Source organism: Canis aureus, chromosome 13, assembly GCF_053574225.1.
Source record: "Canis aureus isolate CA01 chromosome 13, VMU_Caureus_v.1.0, whole genome shotgun sequence".
In the NCBI taxonomy this organism is placed as follows: Eukaryota; Metazoa; Chordata; class Mammalia; order Carnivora; family Canidae; genus Canis; species Canis aureus.
This window is the reverse complement of record NC_135623.1, coordinates 47,431,662-47,451,427: the sequence shown is the minus strand read 5'-3', so window position 1 is coordinate 47,451,427 and position 19,766 is coordinate 47,431,662. Positions and strand designations below refer to the sequence as shown.

Sequence of the window (19,766 nt, the reverse complement as noted above, 5' to 3'; positions counted from 1 at the left end):
TCTTTTCTTTTTGCCACGTCTAATGTGCCACTAATTCTAGTCCCTTCTAGTTCACTTTTCAATTGTAGAAATTTGGCTTGGGTCTTTTTAGGTATCTTCCATTTCTCTCCTTGTCATGCTCATGCTTTCTTCTAACTCCTTAAACATATGGAATGAATGTATTTGTTATAGCTGTTTTAATGCTTTTATCTACTAATTCCATCATCTGTATCACGTCTGAGTCTCTTTCTATTGATTTTCCCCCCATTTTAGATCTTATGTTCCTGCTCCTTTGCATGCCTGTAAAGTAAATTTTTAATGTAATGTCAGACATTGTAAGTTTAACATTTTGGGGGGTACTGAATATGTTTGTAATTCTTTAAATATTTTCAGGCTTTGCAATAGGATGCAGTTAACTGGAAACATTTGGGTGTTTTCAAGGCTTGCTCTTTTTTTTTGTAAGATTTTATTTATTCATAGAGACACAGAGAGAGAGAGAGAGGCAGAGACACAAACAGAGGTAGAAGCAGGTTCCATGCAGGGAGCCCGATGTAGGACTCGATCCTGGGACTCCAGGATCACACCCTGGGCTGAGGGCAGGCACTAAACTGCTGAGCCACCCAGGGATCCCCTCAAGGCTTGCTCTTAAGCTCTGTTTGGTTGATACAGAATAGCTGTTAAGCCTCGGGCTAATTTGAATCTTCCATTGAGGCAATGGAACTCTCTACTCAGTTCCTTGAGCGTTAGGAAGTCTTTCTACTCTGGTTTATGGGAACATAAACTGTTCCCAGCCTTGTGCGAGTCCCAAAGTTTGCTCTACTGGCTCATTTCCAGTGGTTTATTCTCCAGTCTTGGGAGTTACCTCAAATTCATGCATGTATTGAATATTATGAAGCTAAAGATTCAAGGGGACCCTTTACAGATATGTGGAGCTCTTCCTCATTGCAGCTTCTCTCCAGTGTCCTCTGCCCCCTGAAGTCTAGCTGCCTTTGCATCTCTGTCCTCTGAACTCTGTCTCCTCAATCAGGAAGATCAGCCTGAAAGCTCACCAGGCAGGAAACTCTCCAGCTTAGGGCATGGTCCTCATCACCATCACTGCCTTTTTCAGAGATCTCTATCCCGTACTTCTTGTTTTCCAAAGTCTGAAAACTAGTTTCATAGATTTTGACCAAGTTTTTTTAGTTGTTTTAAGGGGAGAGGATAAATGTAGTTTCCAATATCCTATCATGAGTTATAGGTGGAAATTCATTGCCTCATCTTTAGACCCTTAAATCAAATTAGAATATGAGTTCCTTAAAATCAGCAAGAACAAGCCTGGCACATAGTAGACAGTTAATAAATATTTTTTAAATAAACGAGGTCCTGTTTCCTCCCAACAGTCCCCGAAACTTCTTTCCAAAATTTAAATTTTAACCGTTTCTCTAAAATACCAAGAACATTATTATTAACTCTCTCCTCTGAGCTATTGACTATCTTCTACTATATTCATCTTGGTGTGGTTAGCATATGTCCATATTGTTCATAAAATGTTTAGGGAAAGAAAAAAAGATCCTAGGAGAGGACCTACAAGACTGTAGTTGCCTCTGGTTGACTTAATCTACTGATAATTTCTCACCAATTTTGTAACCATCAACTGGTGATCCAATCCAGTGGCTTAAATTTTCCTCAGAGGACAATCTTCATATGCCTCATCTGCCAAAATAATGTAGTAGCCTAGCCCTGGGTCTAGTGCTATGGTTTAGGACATGAAGAATAGAAAATGCTCAGATATGGCTGGTACAGCATGTTGATTCTGTCACTTTCAGGCTACCAGGTAAGTGCTAAAAAATGTCTGGAGTGAAATCATCTCCTAAGTCAGGTCCTCTTTTAGAAGGATAAAGTAAATTCAGTTCAAAGGTAATAACCATATTAACACATAGTGGGCAGTTGGGCTTCCTTCATGATCCCTATAGCTAGAGTTCTTTCATCCCTATTAGCACGTTTGACCTTTTGAAAAGTAGAATGATGTGACAAGAGTGGAACTACCTATATTATTTCAGCACTAAGAGGAAAAAAAAAACCCTTTTCCCCATTTTTTTTAAACAAATCATATGTGGAATTAAATGGAAATATCTTTCTAAGTGAAAATAACTTCTCTCCCCAAATTAAAATCTAGTGTTAAGAATGCCACCTGACAAACCATAGCATAAATGACTTCTTATTGCTGCTTTTAAAGAGAGCATTTCTCAACTTACCGCCCTTGTTCTACACCCATTTTTTCACTTTGGAATAATGAATCTTGATCCTTAAGTAACAGAAGAAACTGGTACCACTTTGTGGAGTCTCCAGACTCCTCGAGCTTATCATTAGCAAGATAGATTAGGCCCTGGAAGAATAATATATTTGAAAAGAGTTTTGGATATTTCTTTTCAGATTTTGATGAGAAAGAAGAATGTATCTGCTTATTTAGGCTCACTGGTGAGTCAAAGTTAAGACACAAAATTTTCTGATTTTTCTGGGACATAATATATTAATATTTGAAAATCTTCTTTTGAGATACTCAAGTCACAATGTATTTCTCATATACATTGGTCTCATATTTTCCCCTTTAGACAGTTGAAACTGAATGAGAAAGAAAGGTATTTCTGAGAGTTTCTTTAAGTAAGAGAATTTAATTATTTTAAACTTAAAGGAATACACTGTCCAAACAAGCCAACAAAGCAGCAAAACTCTGTAAAGTTAATTTATTAACCAGAAATTTAGTTTCATTTTATGAAGGGCTGGAACATTTTGACCTCAGAACTTCTGAGGTGCAGAAAGGGATGTAACATGGGAATGGAAGAGCTGAGTTTAATTTATTTTTCCCTCTTTTTATTCACACTAATAATTTGAGGGAGGAGTTTCTCAATGTTGGCTATAATTATCAGGCTGAAAGACTTTAGTCGACACAAGGTTGCAACACTCAGTACACAAGAAAAATGGGACAAATCAAAGTCAAAATAAGTATCTCCTCTTGGAGCTATTAGGCAAGCAGGAACAGCTTGTTCACTAATTGCACAGATGAAGTCATTGTGTTGTATTAAAGGCTTGACGTGAAAATCAGTTCCATCTTGCTCTGCTATATAACGCTGTTGACAGGTATTTAGGAACTGCCTGTTCTGTCCAGAAAGTTCTGTCTAGCAAGTACTATCAGACTGTCTATACACATAGTTAAACTGCTCCCAACTGCTTTGAAGCACAGCAGACCCTGCCTGTGGCAGGCGCACCTCTCAGGTTGTAATTCTCTCCTTTGCATTTCACAGTCAGCATTTCACTTTTGGATTTTCTTCCCCCTCACACTTCAAAAACAGTGAATAACGTTTTGCTTTCTTCAAAGGGGCCACTTTTACTTTAAAGAAAACTTCCTGAATGCAAACAGTCTTGCAAACCGTATTGAAATACTTTCCATGATATCTCAGACCCTCAGGTTTGTTATCCTTGCTTATAATCAGTTCTGTTTGGTGGCAAATCCTTGAGGCTGTTTCACATTCTGTTAAATTACTAACACATGCCAAACTTGTGGAATCATAGAAGGCTGTTGGTGTAAAGCATAAAAGGTCTGCAAAATTAGGGCAAATTAAGCTAAAGGTCAGTATCAGGATCAAACATTACAATTTCCACTAGCTCACAAGAAAAAGAAAGAAAAAAAAGGCGGGAGCTGGTAGGGAAGCAGGGGGCATTGAAATCCTGCAGTTGAATCCAAGAATGCCTTTCCTGAAGTTACTTGCTGTTCACCGATGTGAAAACAAAGTGATCAAATATTCTGGTTTTGGGTAATTTGCAATTGTTATTTGATGTTCTAGTAGAGATATTGGCTCCAAGCTCTTTGTAGGAGAGGGGGAGTATTTTGCAATAACCTCTTATTATGAAGATTGAATCTATCTAAACAAATCAGAGTACAAATAGCCCTGATAGGAAAGTTATTAATATGAGGCCTTATTCCCCTTCCCTTCTTCTTGCCTTTTAATGGCCCCACATAACAAAGTATTTCAAATATTTTGTCTAAATAATTTTTATAATATGAAAACTACACGAAAAACCATAGCCATTAAGACAAGACTACAGTTGCATGAATCTCCATTGAAATGCTGAAAGGCAGATAAACAATTCTGGACTATAGATGAGGATGCATTAACTTGTTTATTACATTTTGAATTTCTTCCTAGTGCACATGTTGACAACTTCCCTACAAGGGAAAAGGTCAGAAAAATCAGAGGAGATGGAACTGTTTTTATTTTTGCAAAAAAACAAAAAACAAAAAAACAAAAAAGACTGAACTTTCTGTAGTAGTTCTATCCAACAGAATAAGCTACATAAATTATTTTAAAATTTTCTAGGAGCCACAACTGAAGAAATAAATTTATTTTATTTTATTTTATTTTATTTTATTTTATTTTATTTTATTTTATTTTATTTTATTTTATTTTATTTTATTTTATTTTTTAGATTTTATTTATTTATTCACGAGAGACACAGAGATAGAGGTAGACACAGGCAGAGGGGGAAGCAGGCTCCTTGCAGGGACTCAGGATCATGCCCTGAGCCAAAGGCAGGTGCTCAACCACTGAGCCACCTAGGTATCCCAAACGAATTTGTTTTAATAATAAATTTCATTTAATGCAATAAATCTAAATAAAATATTATTTCAAACTATAATGAATACAAAAATATTAATGAGATATTTTACATTATTTTTTCATACTAAGTCTTCTGAAATCTGGTGTGTATTTTATATCATAGCAAATCTAAATTTGGACTTTTTTAAAGTTTTAAGTTGTCTAAACATCTGACTCTTTTTTTTTAATTTTTTTTTTAATTTTTATTTATTTATGATAGTCACAGAGAGAGAGAGAGAGAGGCAGAGACATAGGCAGAGGGAGAAGCAGGCTCCATGCACCGGGAGCCCGATGTGGGATTCGATCCCGGGTCTCCAGGATCGCGCCCTGGGCCAAAGGCAGGCGCCAAACCGCTGCGCCACCCAGGGATCCCTAAACATCTGACTCTTGATCTCAGCTTGTGTTATGATCTCAGGGTAGTGGATTGGGCCCTGCATCAGGGTCTCCACTCCACGAGGACTGTGCTTGAGATTCTTTCTCTCTCTCCCTCTCCCTTTGCCCTTCCTCCCCAAACCCTGTGCTCTCTCTCTCTTGCTCTCTCTCTCCCTCTAATATAAATAAATAAATCTTAAAATAATGATAATTGTACACTTACTTGACTGAGCCACCCAGGCACCCCTGGACTATACACATGTTGGACAGAGCAATCCTATAGAGTAGTACATATTTACTGTATTTAAAAAAGAAATAGTCACTTCAATGAAGAGCTCCTACAGTTTTTTCCCTTGGGCTTTTTAGAAACATCATTGGCCCTCTAAAGACTTGACATGTTTCTGTCCAGAATGATTATGTCTCAGGGTGCTCTGCATCCTACAGAATCTGGTTGCATTCTACTTCTCTGTGTCTTCTGTATTAACACTGTGTGCCAGGCCAAAATGGCCTGTGGTATTAATCTTTTCCAACCCTTCACACTTCAGAGCCTGGGGCCTAGTAATCTACTGCTAATGCTAATTTAAATTAGCATTTATCCCCATACTTCTAAGAGGAAACTCAACTGATGATAGACTTAAAGGCTATTGCCTACTTGAACAGTTCATCAACCAGCACACATTCAATGCATGTTATAGGCTGAGTACTGGCTTAGTTCATAAGCTCATTTGCGCAGATCTGGTTCCAGCATCATCTGTTTCAGCATCACCTCACTAGGATCCTCATCTCTGCTGCCATCCTCCAGTTATCAGGTCATGCTCCATGGATATACCAGAGAGTTTACTTAAACATATATGACTGTCTTTCTTCCCTCGTGGACCTCTGAGACCGCTCCCACTGCTAATAGACTGCATGACACCCATCCCTCAAGCTACACTTTCATCTAGTTCCTTAATTGTATGGCCTCTCCCCCATACTCTCTCCACATGTGTTCCAGCCAAATGCCTTTTTGCCATCCCTTGACAATGCCTTATCATTCTTTCATGCCGGGTTTATATACAGTTTCCTTTGCCTGGAATGCACTTTTCCCTTTTGTTTATATGTCAAGTCTTACTCATCTCTTCTAGAAAACCCAAATTAGTGTCCTAACTTCCCTACTTATTCCATGGGGGAGCTGCCTGCTAATGTGAATGCATCTTTGTTTCTGATGGTAGAAGTCAAGATTCGTTTTCTATTTGGGGGAAGTTTTCCCAGTTTGTTTTCTTGCTACCTGTCTTGTTTCAGTGAGGAACTACCTCTAATCCATGAGCAACTCCAATAACATTCTAACATCATACAGCATTAATGTCCTAGTCTTATCAAAAGTAATCTCTCTCTGCACACCTGAGTGGCTCTGTCTTCTAAGTGTCCAACTATTGATTTCAGCTCAGGTCAGGATCTCAGGTTCATGAGATAGAGCCCCACATTGGGCTCTGCACTCAGCAGGGGTCTGCTTAAGATTATCTCTCTCTTGAGGCACCTGGCGGGCTCAGTGGTTGAGCATCTACCTTTGGTTCAGGGTGTAACCCTGGGGTCCTGGGATCAAGCCCCACATAGGTATAGGCTGCAGGGAGCCTGCTTCTCCCTCTACCTGTGTCTCTGTCTCTCTCTGTGTCTCTCGTGAATAAATAAATAAAATCTTAAAAAAAAAAAAAAGCTTCTTTCTCGCCCTCTCCCTCTATCCCTCCACCACGCTCTATTCTCTAAAATAAATAAATAAATCTTTTTAAAAAATGACTGATGGCTGAATGGGAAGTCATCAGAGAGAGAAAAACCATGAGACTCATAACTCTAGAAAACAAACAGGATCGCTGGAGGGGAGATGGGGGGGATAGGGTAACTGAGTGAAGGGCATTAAGGAGTGCATGTGATGTGATGAGCGCTGGGTGTTACACGCATCTGATGGATTATTGAGCATTATGTCTGAAGCTAATGATGTACTTACTATATGTTGGCTAATTGAATTTCAATAAAAAATAAAATTAAAAAAAATAATCTCAAAAAACAAGTAGAAGTTTTTTTTTAAGTTGCACTTGAAAGCTGTTTGAAAGTAAAAATGAACAATTTTTAATATAGTCTCGTCAAGAAGGAACTTAAACTAAGTCATGGACCTCTTAACTTCTTTTGGGGGACTGAGTACACATAAGCACTCATTTTGCAAGTGTTTGTTTTCCCTTTAATGCTTTTCAGGGCAGTTTTCCACTCATGCTTTTTTACGACAGAGCTATCAGCAATTCACTCTCGCACCGCAGCATGTCCCAAGTCAAAGTCACATCACCTCTTTAAACCTGTTTCTGGACAGGACAGCACCTAGGGTTGTACCCAACATATCCTTCTCTGCCACTTCAGGCAACAAATAAATTGCCATGTCCTTTTCTACCTCTACAGCCTCTCTGCCGATCATTCTTTTCTGCTATTTCCCATTCAGGCCCATGTTGCCCCCCACCTATACCCTTGAAATCTCCAGCTCTGTTCCCCTTCAGTTCCTAAGTTCCAACACTTACCAAGACTTCTAAAGCCCAGCTCTAAGGATGTCACTTCCCAGCTCAAAAAAACTCCCAGTTTCTCCCCACTTAATAAAATCCAAATTCTTTAGCCTGATGTTCGTGGCCCACCCACACTCTGACCCCAATATAACATTATAATGTGATTTCCTCCTACTCTCCTGCAAGCACTCCAGCCAAAGTGCACTGGTTACCCTCTACCCATTCTAGCATCTTGGCTTTGTCGATGCTACTCTTGTTTTCTTACTTTCCCAACTTCTTGCCGATCAAAATATGACCCCAATCTTCAAGGCCTCATCAAAACTGCTACCTCTTATATGAAGTCCCTCTGGATTTTCGAGTAGGAAATCTTTGGTCCTTATACAGACTTTATTTGTTTACCTGTTAGGACTGTTACTGCTCTTTACATGATAAGCTTGTTTTGTGTGTATCGTACCAAAATCCCATCTGTGCTCAGTTGGTAAAGTTCATTTCATTGATTCAGCAAATATGTGTTGAGTGCCTACTAGGTGCTAGTACAGTACAGAGAACAGTGATCAGGCCAGACTGAGTATTTATTTTTGATGGCCTTCCTGGGGCATGTAACCATGTATCTTCTACTTTGTAAGCACTCAGTGATCACTTGAATACATTACTGAATTCCTAATTTACCTGAAAAACATATTTCCAGACTAGAAAAGTAAGAATAAGAAGTAAATTAGTAAGGCTTCAGGGCAGCTGAACTAGGAATTTGCAACAGCTAGAAGTCTGTCTCTTGTCATTTTAGCCCTGGAGACCCCAGCAAGCCCTTACCCAGAGCCCTTGGCTCTCAGTTAGTTACACGTGTCTCCAACAGTAATAGTCACAACAATAACCACAGTGAGCTTGGACATGTGATTTCCAAACTCATGTTAGATGAGAGGCAGCAAATTAGGAGCAGGGACTAGAAATGGTACAGTCAGTCACATGGGTATCCGTGAGATGGACAGTCCAGCAGCAGTCCCAGAAAAGCTAAAAAACAAAACAACAATTTTAAAAAACAAAACACAGCAATCTGTAGCCATTTAAACCAGGGACAAACAGTTCTGCATACCTCTGAAGGGCCTGAGGATTTTTCAGTGTTACAGCACACTACTACTTTTAATGACTTTTAATGGTGTTTAAAAGAATGAATCCTCAGCCCTCTATTAAATTCACTTATCCAGAACAACTCTCTCCCACCCCCACCTAGAGGCTCTGGAGCCAAGGTTTTATTGTACTTCCTTGCATTTCTTGATTCATTTGCCTCAGAACATTCGTTGGCTCTCAGCATTTAGTTCAATTTTCATTCAGTAAGTTTCATTCCCATTTTATGTGCACAATACTCTAAAAGGGCCAATGGAGGACACAAAAGATTTGAAACATCCCTAGTCTTAGAGATGCTCGAGGTATAGTTCAGGAGATAAGACCTACATCATTTTTTTTAATACTTTTACTTTTTGGGTTTTTTTTGTTTTTAGATTTATTATTTATTTATTTATTTATTTATTTATTTATTTATTTTTATTGGAGTTCAACTTGCCAACATATAGCATAACACCCAGTGCTCATCCCGCCAAGTGCCCCCCTCAGTGCCCATCACCCAGTCACCCCAACCCCCCCGCCCACTTCCCCTTCCACTATCCCTTGTTTATTTCCCAGAGTTAGGTGTCTCTCATGTTTTGTCACCCTCACTGATATTTTCACTCATTTTCTCTCCTTTCCCTTTATTCCATTTCACTAATTTTTATATTCCCCAAATGAATGAGACCATATAATGTTTGTCCTTTTCCGATTGACTTATTTCACTCAGCATAATACCCTCCAGTTCCACCCACGTCGAAGCAAATGGTGGGTATTTGTCGTTTCTAATGGCTGAGTAATATTCCATTGTATACATAGACCACATCTTCTTTATCCATTCATTTTTCAGTGGACACTGAGGCTCCTTCCACAGTTTGGCTATTGTGAACATTGCTGCTATAAACATCGGGGTGCAGGTGTCCCAATGTTTCACTGCATCTGTATCTTTGGGGTAAATCCCCAGCACTGCAATTGCTGGGTCATAGGGCAGATCTATTTTTAACTCTTTGAGGAACCTCCACACAGTTTTCCAGAGGGGCTGTACCAGTGCACATTCCCACCAACAGTGCGAGAGGGTTCCCCTGTCTCTGCATCCTCTCCAACATTTGTTGTTTCCTGTCTTGTTAATGTTCACCATTCTCACTGGTGTGAGGTGGTATCTCATTGTGGTTTTGATTTGTATTTCCCTGATGGCCAGTGATGCGGAGCATTTTCTCATGTGCTTGTTGGCCATGTCTATAAGACCTACATCCTTGAACCCACAGAAGGACACAACAGAGTGAGATATAAATAGTGAATGTGAGTAAATGTATAGTGAAACACACTTTGCAGTGAAGGATTGTCTGGGAAAGGACTAGGCATGATTAGGAAACATTTCTAAACCAGGAGTGGAAGATGTGGGAAGGGCATTTTGGTAGAGAAAACAGCACAAAGAGGACTGACAGCTCTGGGTCAGAAAGAGCAAACTCTGTGTAGGCAGTGGTAAAGAGCTGGCCTGGCAAATGGGCTGAGGGCCCTGCTTGGGGAACATGAGATAAGTTTGAAGCATTTCCACAGTTTTGTACAAATCTCTGTTATCTTCCTAAAGTCTTGTATTGGGCTGCCATAACAAAATACCATAGGCTGGGTGACTTAAATGAAAGACATTTCTTTTCACAGTTCTGAGGGCTGGGAAGTCCAAGAGCAAGATAATGGCTGACTGGGTTTCTGGCAAGTACCTGGTTCCTGGTACCACAACTTTTTGCTGTGTCCTCACATAGGAGAGTGGGAAAGAGCTAGCCCTCTGGTGTCTCTTCTTATATGACATGAATCCCATTGTGAAGGCCCCACCTGCATGACTTCCTCTAACCCTAATTGCCTCCCAAAGGCCCCATCTCCAAGTACCACCACATTGAGGGTTAGACCTTAAGCATGTGAACTCAGCAAGCATAGGGGAGCTGGGGGTGAGGACATAAACATTCAGTCTGTAACAGGTCATATGATCATAAATCCCTGCATCCTTTGAAAAGCCAGAAAAATAAGGTGTGATGTATAGATTGGTATTCTCTTCAGTTGTGTCATTTTTGCTAGAGAGTTGACGTGACAGCTAATTGCAAGGTACAATGACATTTTGATTTTCTTTCTCTAAGTTCGTTTTACAAATGAAACTACAAGAAATGTAGGTTCTCCTTTGGTTAGAAGCTCTAGAGGATCCTACTTCTAGAAGACATCATCCAGTGCTGTACATGTGTCTAAAGCTTTGGGGAGGGATGCCTGGGTGGCTCAGTGGTTGAATGTCTGCCTTCAGCTCAGGTCATGATCCCGGGGTCCTGGGATTGAGTCCTGCATCGGGCTCCCACAGGGAGCCTGCTTTCCCTCTGCCTGTGTCTCTGCCTCTCTGTGCAAAAATAAATAATGAATAAAGAAGCAAAATCTTTTTTTAAAAAAATAAAGCTTTGGGCAATGGTTAACAGATTCTATGAGTAAATGAGGATGAATACAAACAATGAGCTTACTCTCTACAGCTTGTTAACTGATCAAGGCTGGAGATTTATCATCCTGTTAAAATGAGGTTCTACCTTTCTCACTAGACTGAAAACTCTGGTGGGGTAAGTGTGTTCCCCAGCATCTAGACTATCACCCACCACAAAAATGGGACTTACTGCTAAATTAGTAGCTGAATAAATGATGGAATGCAAGACAGATAAATTTATTAACATTTGACTAAAGTCAAGTCATGTATTTCTCAAAACTAACTTATCCTGAACTGGCTGAGATTCTTGTGACTGGTGGATCATGACTTTTTAACAAATTAAAAGCAAACCACAAAATCAGGGATTTTAAAGTAATTTTTTCACAGACATGTTTGTTGTAAATCCAATACGCGTATCCTGTTGAATTGGCCGCTTTGTGTAATTGGGAGCCAATTTCAATGTTCACATGACAATGAAAAGCTCAAGCTTAAATGTATTAATATGTTTTCTTGGCAGAACACCAGGCCTCTTAATAGCAAAATATGGAGAGAAAGGATATTAGTCTCCAAAGACTTGAGTTTGATTTCAAAAATAAACTGATGTTGTTCTTTTAAGAAAAGATCTTTTAAGATCTTTTTAAAGATCATTCACAAGAAGACATAACTGTGGAGCTGTGGTCTATAAAGTAACTTAAATGAAAAAATAATACAAAGAGCAGAGAATCAAAATTTTAGTATGATAGTTAGTTATAAGGCCAAGGGGCAAAATATTTAAGTGTTTTAGGGCCCACATGAGCAACTCAAGTTCTGAATAGTTGCTAACTCACTGACCAGATAATTCCCAACCTACACATGCTTAATACACTAGGATATGAAGCCAAAGCACTGTATGTTCAACCAGAAGAATCCCAGAAAAGGAAAATGCATCATTTCTTTTTTCCTTTTTTAAAGATTTTATTTACTTATATATTATTTGAGAGAGAGTCAAAGAGAGAGCACAAGTTGGGGGCAGAGGCAGAGGGAGAAGCAGACTCCCTGCTGAGCATAGAGCCCAACACAGGGCTGGATCCCAGGACCCCGGGATCATGACCTGAGCCGAAGGCAGATGCTTAACCAACTGGGCCACCCAGGCGCCCCCAGACTGCATCATTTCTAATAACCATGGCTATCATTTATGTAGCACAAATCACGTATCTGTCCAGCACTCTGTAAAGTGATATACAGATTTCCCTAATCCTTATAATCCCCTCCACACATTGAGCAGAGGAGGAAACTAAGACTTAAAAATAGATTAAGTAAATGACCCCAAATCAACCAAGTCTGTAAATGGCAAAGCAAGATTTTTGCCTTCACTATGGGTCATTCCATTCTATCCCACCGCTCCTCAAAAGATGCTCCTTAAAATGACAACATCAGCATCACCTGAGAAGTTAGAAACCAAAACCTCAAACCCCATCCAGACTTACTGAATCAGATTCAGTGATTGTGGGGCCTAGGAAATCTGTTGTGAATCAGCTCTCCAGGAGGTAGCATGCTAACACCTGAGAAGCACATCTCCATTCTACTCTATTTCTCAAAACTTTAGCAAATAGGTATATTTCACTTTTGCCAGTGAAGATTCTTACAAAACCCAGAAAATTAATTATCACATCCATTTCTTTGTTTGAGCTATGTGAACAATAATCACTCTACCAGTGACTGTAATTCTTACAAATAGAATATATAAGATGGCCCCAAGGAAAACAACCCAAAAGCATTATCCATCTAAAATGTGAACAAGAGCTAGTGATTGGAATTCTTTCAAGACCTGACTACACACATTGATTTGGGATTAAAATGGTAATCACTTAGCTCATTCTAAGCTTTAACAGATAAAATAGATTTTTAATATAAGCTCAGAAATTAGTACCTTGCCAAGGGGGCAATAGTAACCATCCTGTGTACTGTGACAAAAGTGAAATATAATATATGAAAATGGCAATCAGGATTCCAGTCTATTGCTATGAGTGGTTGTCTTGCCAAATAATGAAATGTATTGACACTGCTGCTGAGCTGTCATTGGCACGTTACACAAATATTGAGATTTTCTAAAGCAAAGTTACTGGAAGTCATTCAAATATTTATAATGGTGTAATGGGTGAACTGGAGACTTTTTCTTTCAAAAAAAATTTTGTTCCAAACTCCTTGATGAGAAAATATTTGGAATAAAGCACAATAGATTTATATACAGACTTATATGGCTGAAATTGATTTTTATTTCCCTGGGAATTTAAGAATCTTTTTAATAGTTGAGAGCTGGTGTACAGCTGCAAAAAGTTGGCTTAATATGGAGCCAATATTTATGCTTTCTTGATAGAACAAATGAGAGTTCTCTCTCTGTTTTCTATCTTACTTATGTTGAAAGCCTGGCAACACTGAGGTATAATACTTGCTTCTTCAAAATGTTTTTAAATTGTTCACTGTTTTGTATTTCATCTTGAAGCTGCTTTATTTATAATATTATTAAACCTCAAAGAAATCCGTATGGTGGAAGAGAATGGAGAAATTTTGCAATTTCACTATTTTATTCTTCTCTAATAGAATTTATGTGAAACTGAAAATTGTTCAAGTCTGCTTTTTATCTCAAGGAGTATGTCTATACCTTGCAATAGGATGGCTCAAACAGATGGGTAAATCATATTACACAGTAAATTTTATGGCTGGTATTTAATTCTGCAGAAATAGCCCTCTTTCTAACAGGAGTGTGAAAGTTTATGTAGATATTTAATAATTTCTAGATTCTTTCTAGACTTATTTATTTCTACTGCTTACCATTTGCCTACTCTATTGAGGACTTACTAAGGGCCTGCATTATGCTAGACTTACCTGGAATCACGTGTATAGCTGCAATGCTCTGATATATGATAACCACTTGAGCAAATATTGTTACCCACATACATCTGCCAAGGAACACAGGATTTGTCTGTAAACAAAGTAATTTATGCTTCCTGCATCCTAGCCCTCACTAGCAGAGTTTTGACATCATATGTGTTATCTTTTAGCAAAAACAAAACAAAAAACAAAAACAAAAACAGAAAAAACCCACAAAAAAAGAGCAGACATCCAACTGGTCAATATAACGTAGAGATTAAAATCACAGACACTGGTATCATATGGACTTGATTCCAGTCCTTGATCTATTTCTTACTTCCTATGTGACCTTGAACCAGTCACTGTAGCTGCTTGTGCCTCTGTTTTTTTATCTCACAGAGTGGTTTGAGGAGATTTACTCAGAGATTGCTCAGAAAAGTACCTGGTGTGTAGTAGGTGGTCAATATATGAATGCCATCATTGTTATTCTCTGGGCCTGTTCCATCACCTGTAAAATGGAGGCAATAAGCCAACAAGTTTTATTGAATTTATTACAGGGAAGGCAAGAGGTTCTATGAAGTCAAGAACTGTGAATGTCTTTTCACTATTGTATCCTAGCACACAGTGTAGATGCCTGCCATATAATAGGTATGAATAAAAATTTAAGTGAATGAATTAAAAATTATATCTGTAAAGCTTTTGACACGCTGTGTTCAATAAGTGAGGACTATTTTAAGTATTTTTAACTATTTTTGTGGAATCTTTAATAGAACTTTTGTGGAATCCTTAATAAGCCTGACCTCTATCCATAATACCTCAAAGTCTTTGCTCGGAAGTCTTCACTTCCTAGAACTAAGACCTTCAAGAATCTCTATCCAATGGCATTACACAATTATTCCTTAGGCCTTGACTAGAAAGGAATTAGTGGTAAGAGTATTATACCAGAAGTTTAAGAGATTAAGTTTCAAGTCCTAGCTTGACAATTTCCTACTTGGGTGAACTTAGACAAGTCAATTCATCTCTTTGAGTCTATTACTTCTATTGTAAATGAATGGTTTGAATTGAAAGATCCTCTTATAACCTTGGCTCTCTATAATTTTACAAATTGTGTCATAACTCTTTGTTCCTGAACATATGAACAATTTTTATGGCTTATCCCTCATATGTGTAACATGCCTATTATACACACACACACACACACACATACACACACCTACACACACACAGGGGTATGTATGAGTCAGCAGTACCTGTTGTGAATTTTTCTATCCAATACAGGAACTTTTCTTCTGAAATAAAAAGTTCCTCTCTCCATTTATGACTTTTTTTTTTGGCAATTTCTGCATGAGAGTTTTACATTTAGATATAGCATCCATATTAGATTCTAAATGAGAAATGTTCTAAAAGAAAGCCCTGATTAAGAAAAACTAATGACTTATTTTGTCCATTACATCCCAACGTGATTTCCTCCCTCCATACTTATCCAACTTTTCTTGTGTGGGCTAATTATTTGCTATGTCTTAAATATTCAACTGGTTAGGCAGTTTGTTTCCCTATGTAAGAAGAGCTATCACCTACTATTTGCCAGACATCCTGCTAGGTAATCGTCTAATACTTTCAACAATCCTCAAAAATTATAGATGAGGAAACTGAATTTAAGTGCTTAAGTGGTGCTAAGTTCAAACCACAGCAATTGATGGAGCCAGAATTTGAAACTGGGTCTGTCTCATCAAAGTCCATGTTCTATACTGCCTTTCACATAGCTGCTTGCCTTGTCAAATACCAACAGTCTAAAAATCCCCCTGGAAGCATATCTGTTTATTATATTTGTTTGAAAGACCTCCCCAATACACACACACAGCATTGTGAATATAAGAGGTGCTAGAAAATTTATGTTGAGTAAATGAAAGGAAAAAAGGGCACGTTGGGTCTTCCTCAGTTTCATTGCCTAATTTGTCTCTTAGAGTTCTTCTTCTGCTTCCTATTCTTCTTCTTGAATCAAAACAGGAAGTGATAAAATTGTCATATATGCATTACAAATCATGGAGTTATGGTACCTGCCAAACTGGCTCTAAGGTATTAAGGAAGTCAAAGCTTGGTCCCATTTCTTTCTCAGTATTCAGTAGGCCTGAATATCAGTATTCCCATCTCATGACAGCCTCAATAGACAGCAGTGTGCTTTGGAAGGCACAAGTATTGTCCTAATCAAGAGCAGGGATCTCTAGACCCTTTCAAATTCTACACCAAAGAATTTTCTCTGGGCATATGCAAGTATATTTTAAGAGAAATTCTTTGGTATTATTACCACTTGCATATATTTTGAAGATTATAAAAGTGAGAGACTGAATAAGGCCATTATTTCTAACCATAGAGATGAGAGAGTTCATACTTAAATGAGGGTGTAAATGAATTTTTGGAATCTTCTTTACTGGATACTCTTTTGAAAAATAGGTAGTCATGATCAATCTAGGAATGTTACGTTAAACTTAGCACTTGTATCAGGCAAGTTAAACTGACAACTGCAACAAGCAGTCCCAAACTTTAAACTTTAGTTGATGCAATAGTATAGGTTTATTTCTCATTCATGCAATAGTATAATGTAAGCCAATGATCCCCCAAATAACATATCAAAGATCCAAGCTTCTTCCTTCATCTAGTGCCTTCATCTGCTTAGATCTTCTGAGTCCCCTCCATCAAGCTTCAGGATGAAAAAAGAATGTGAAGATTAAACAAAGTTTTTATAGGCCAGGCCTCGATACATATCATTTCCTACCCACATTCCATTGCAATATGGCCACATCTAACTACAAGGAAGGCTAGGAAAAGCAGTCTAGCTGAGTGCCCAATAAGAAAAGGAAATGGGGTATAGGGGACACACAGCAGTCTCTGTCACAGTTCTAAATATATACTTCCCACCCAGCATTATGACGTTAGCAGTGTTCCACATACAGGGCCAATACATTGTTGCTCTTGTTACATTTGGTACATCTAATACAATCTAATAACCATTATCTGGGACACTCTCTCCTGCACAGCCAAGTGTTAATTGTAGGTTGTGATAAATAAGATGACTTCTGCCCCTAAATATTTTGGACTAAAATAGAGCTCTTAACTGACTCTAAAATGGAGAAAAATAAGGATTAAAGAGAGGTAAAAGTGTTTTTAGCATATATTTGATCATATGCCTGTTTGCCCTAACTTTAAATCTCTCTAGACCAAGACATCATAACACATCTTTGTGGTCTTTGTTCAGTGCCTACCATATAGCAGGTATTATTGAAGTGTTTTTCTAAGAGAACAAAACAAAGAACTATATTGAAGGAGCACAGAGAATAAAATAATTATGTGTTGTTATAAGTTATGAAATGTACAACTCAGGGAGGTGCAATTCACATTATGGTCATGGTGAATGGCTCTCCCTTGAGTTGTATAGTATACAAAACCTGCGCATCTGTATGGGACAGGCCTGGGGAAGAGAGCAACTCAAAAATGTTTCCAGGAAAACGTAAAAAGTAAACTGGGCTTTGAGATATACAAAGAATTTCTACACGTGAAAAAAGGAGAGGAATGGTGTTCCAGACTGAGGAAAGAAGCCCAGAGTTCTGGAAAGGCAGCTGGTAGATCAGGAAGCTGAGAGTTATGCCAAGACAGTGAGGTAATGGGTAAAAGGTGAGGTTACTTTGTTGCTCAGTAGTGAAGGTGATTGTTTACCACACTGAGAAGTGTGAAGTTTTTTGGGGTAAATATTCTAGAGTTATTGTTGATTTTGGGAAACAGAAATAATGTGTGCCCAATCATGTTTTAGGAAGATCATTCTGGCCATCATGTGGAAGATGATGAAGAAATGATAAGCAAGGAGATCATGTGGGAGACTACTAGCACACGCCGCTAAGAAATGATAAGGACCTAACAAGGACAATGATAGAGTGAATAGGAAGAAGAGGGCAAAAGGACTTTGTGATTTATTGGCTGCCCTGGGTGACAGAGAGGAGTGAAACAATACTCCAAGGTGATGTGGAAGATAGTGTGGATAAAGAGAACGGGAGTTTTAAAAAGGGAAGTGATGTGTTCTGTTTAGTATGTGTTACATTTGAGGTGCCAGCAGGACATCTGTATAAATAGCCTGAAAGAGGGGAGATGATTTCTGAACTGTCAGCTCCTTGTAGTAGCCAGGTAGATGGTAGAGAGCAATGGTCCCTAACAGGGTTGTGTGTCTATGGGGAAGGGAAGATGGGTTTGGCTTACTCATCTTTGAGTATGAAGTAAATTACAACCACTTATTCTGCTCATGATTTTGTGGGTCAGGATCTGAGGACGGACTAGATAGCTAAATAGTTTGGTTCTACAAGGTCTTACCTATAGAGTGGTTGGGCCTGGAGGGTACACCTGCAGGATTATTCTTTACTCATACATGGTGCCTCCATGCTCCACCCAAGAGGTCTTATCGTTTGAGGTCCTCGCTATGGCTTGGGCTTCTCATGTCATGGTGGTCTCTGGATACCTGATCACACTTCTTATAAGAGGCAGGAGTTAAAGCTAGTAGACCAGTAAAGGGCCATGCCTGGAGCTGGCATGGTGTCACTTCTGTTACATTTTATTGGTCATGGGGCCTAATCACATTCAAGAAGTTGAGAAATATATTCCACCTCTGGATGGAGAAAGTGGCATGGTCATCCTGCAGAAGGGCATGTAGGATGGGAAATATTTTGGGGCCATCTTTCGAAAACACTATTTGCTATAAGAATGTCCATCAAAGTCACCTGAGGGGATTTTTCAAATTATGGACATTGTGCTTCCAAGTGTTTTTAAAAATTTTTTAAAGATTTTATCTTTAAGGAATCTCTATACCCAACATGGGACTAGAACTCACAACCCTGGTATCAAGAGCTCCATGCTCCACCAACTAAGCCAGCCAGGTGCCCCTACTTCCAAATTCTAAGTAGGTTGCACAAGAAATTCTGATACATATCCCTAAGACCCACTGGTATAGAAAATAAGGAAAAGGTAGCTCAGGAATGAAATGTAAAAGGAAGAACAACTCTGAATAGGTAGCTCCTACTGATAGAGCAGAGATGAAAGAAATGAGCTCGAGGCATCATGGGAGCCAGAGCAGAAGAGAATTCAAGGGGGGTGAAGTCAGAAGCACCCAATGCCATGGAGGCAGTAAGAATAAGAAGTAAGCAATGGTTGCCTGGGTTTGGCTTTAAAATCTCCCCAGGCAACTCTGAATTCTGTTGCCTGAGGTTTGCCAACTGAGCCTGCAGCTAGGATAGGTTCCTCTCACAGTCAATCTATCACACAGGGTATAGAAAAACTTCAGGCTAGGACTTGAGAGAACTAAGCTCAGATTCTGACTTGGCTGCATGTTTACTCTGTGACCCTATGCAGGTCACCGCGGCTCTCTGGGCTTCGGACTCCTTCACTCTGAATACTATATTAATATTTAAAATGCCAAAAAAATTTAAAATGCCATATTCTGTTCTCATTTGCATTCAACAAATTTTTATTTTCTTTTTTTAATAATAAATTTATTTTTTTATTGGTGTTCAATTTGCCAACATACAGAATAACACCCAGTGCTCATCCCATCAAGTGCCCCCCTGCAGTGCCCATCACCCATTCACCCCCACCTCCCGCCCTCCTCCCCTTCCACCACCCCTAGTTCATTTCCCAGAGTTAGGAGTCTTCATGTTCTGTCTCCCTTTCTGATATTTCCTACCCATTTCTTCTCCCTTCCCCTCTATTCCCTGTCACTATTATTTATATTCCCCAAATGAATGAGACCATATAATGTTTGTCCTTCTCTGATTGACTTATTTCACTCAGCATAATACCCTCCAGTTCCATCCACGTTGAAGC

General features: G+C 38.9%; 1 long non-coding RNA gene across 1 annotated transcript; it reads left to right on the top strand.

Annotated features, from left to right (window-relative positions):
• Nucleotides 1-4,991: 4,991 nt before the first annotated feature.
• Nucleotides 4,992-18,187, top strand: LOC144282438 (uncharacterized). Its single transcript, XR_013350874.1, has 2 exons — nt 4,992-17,057; nt 17,713-18,187. It is a non-coding gene; the product is annotated as an uncharacterized LOC144282438 (long non-coding RNA).
• Nucleotides 18,188-19,766: the final 1,579 nt, after the last annotated feature.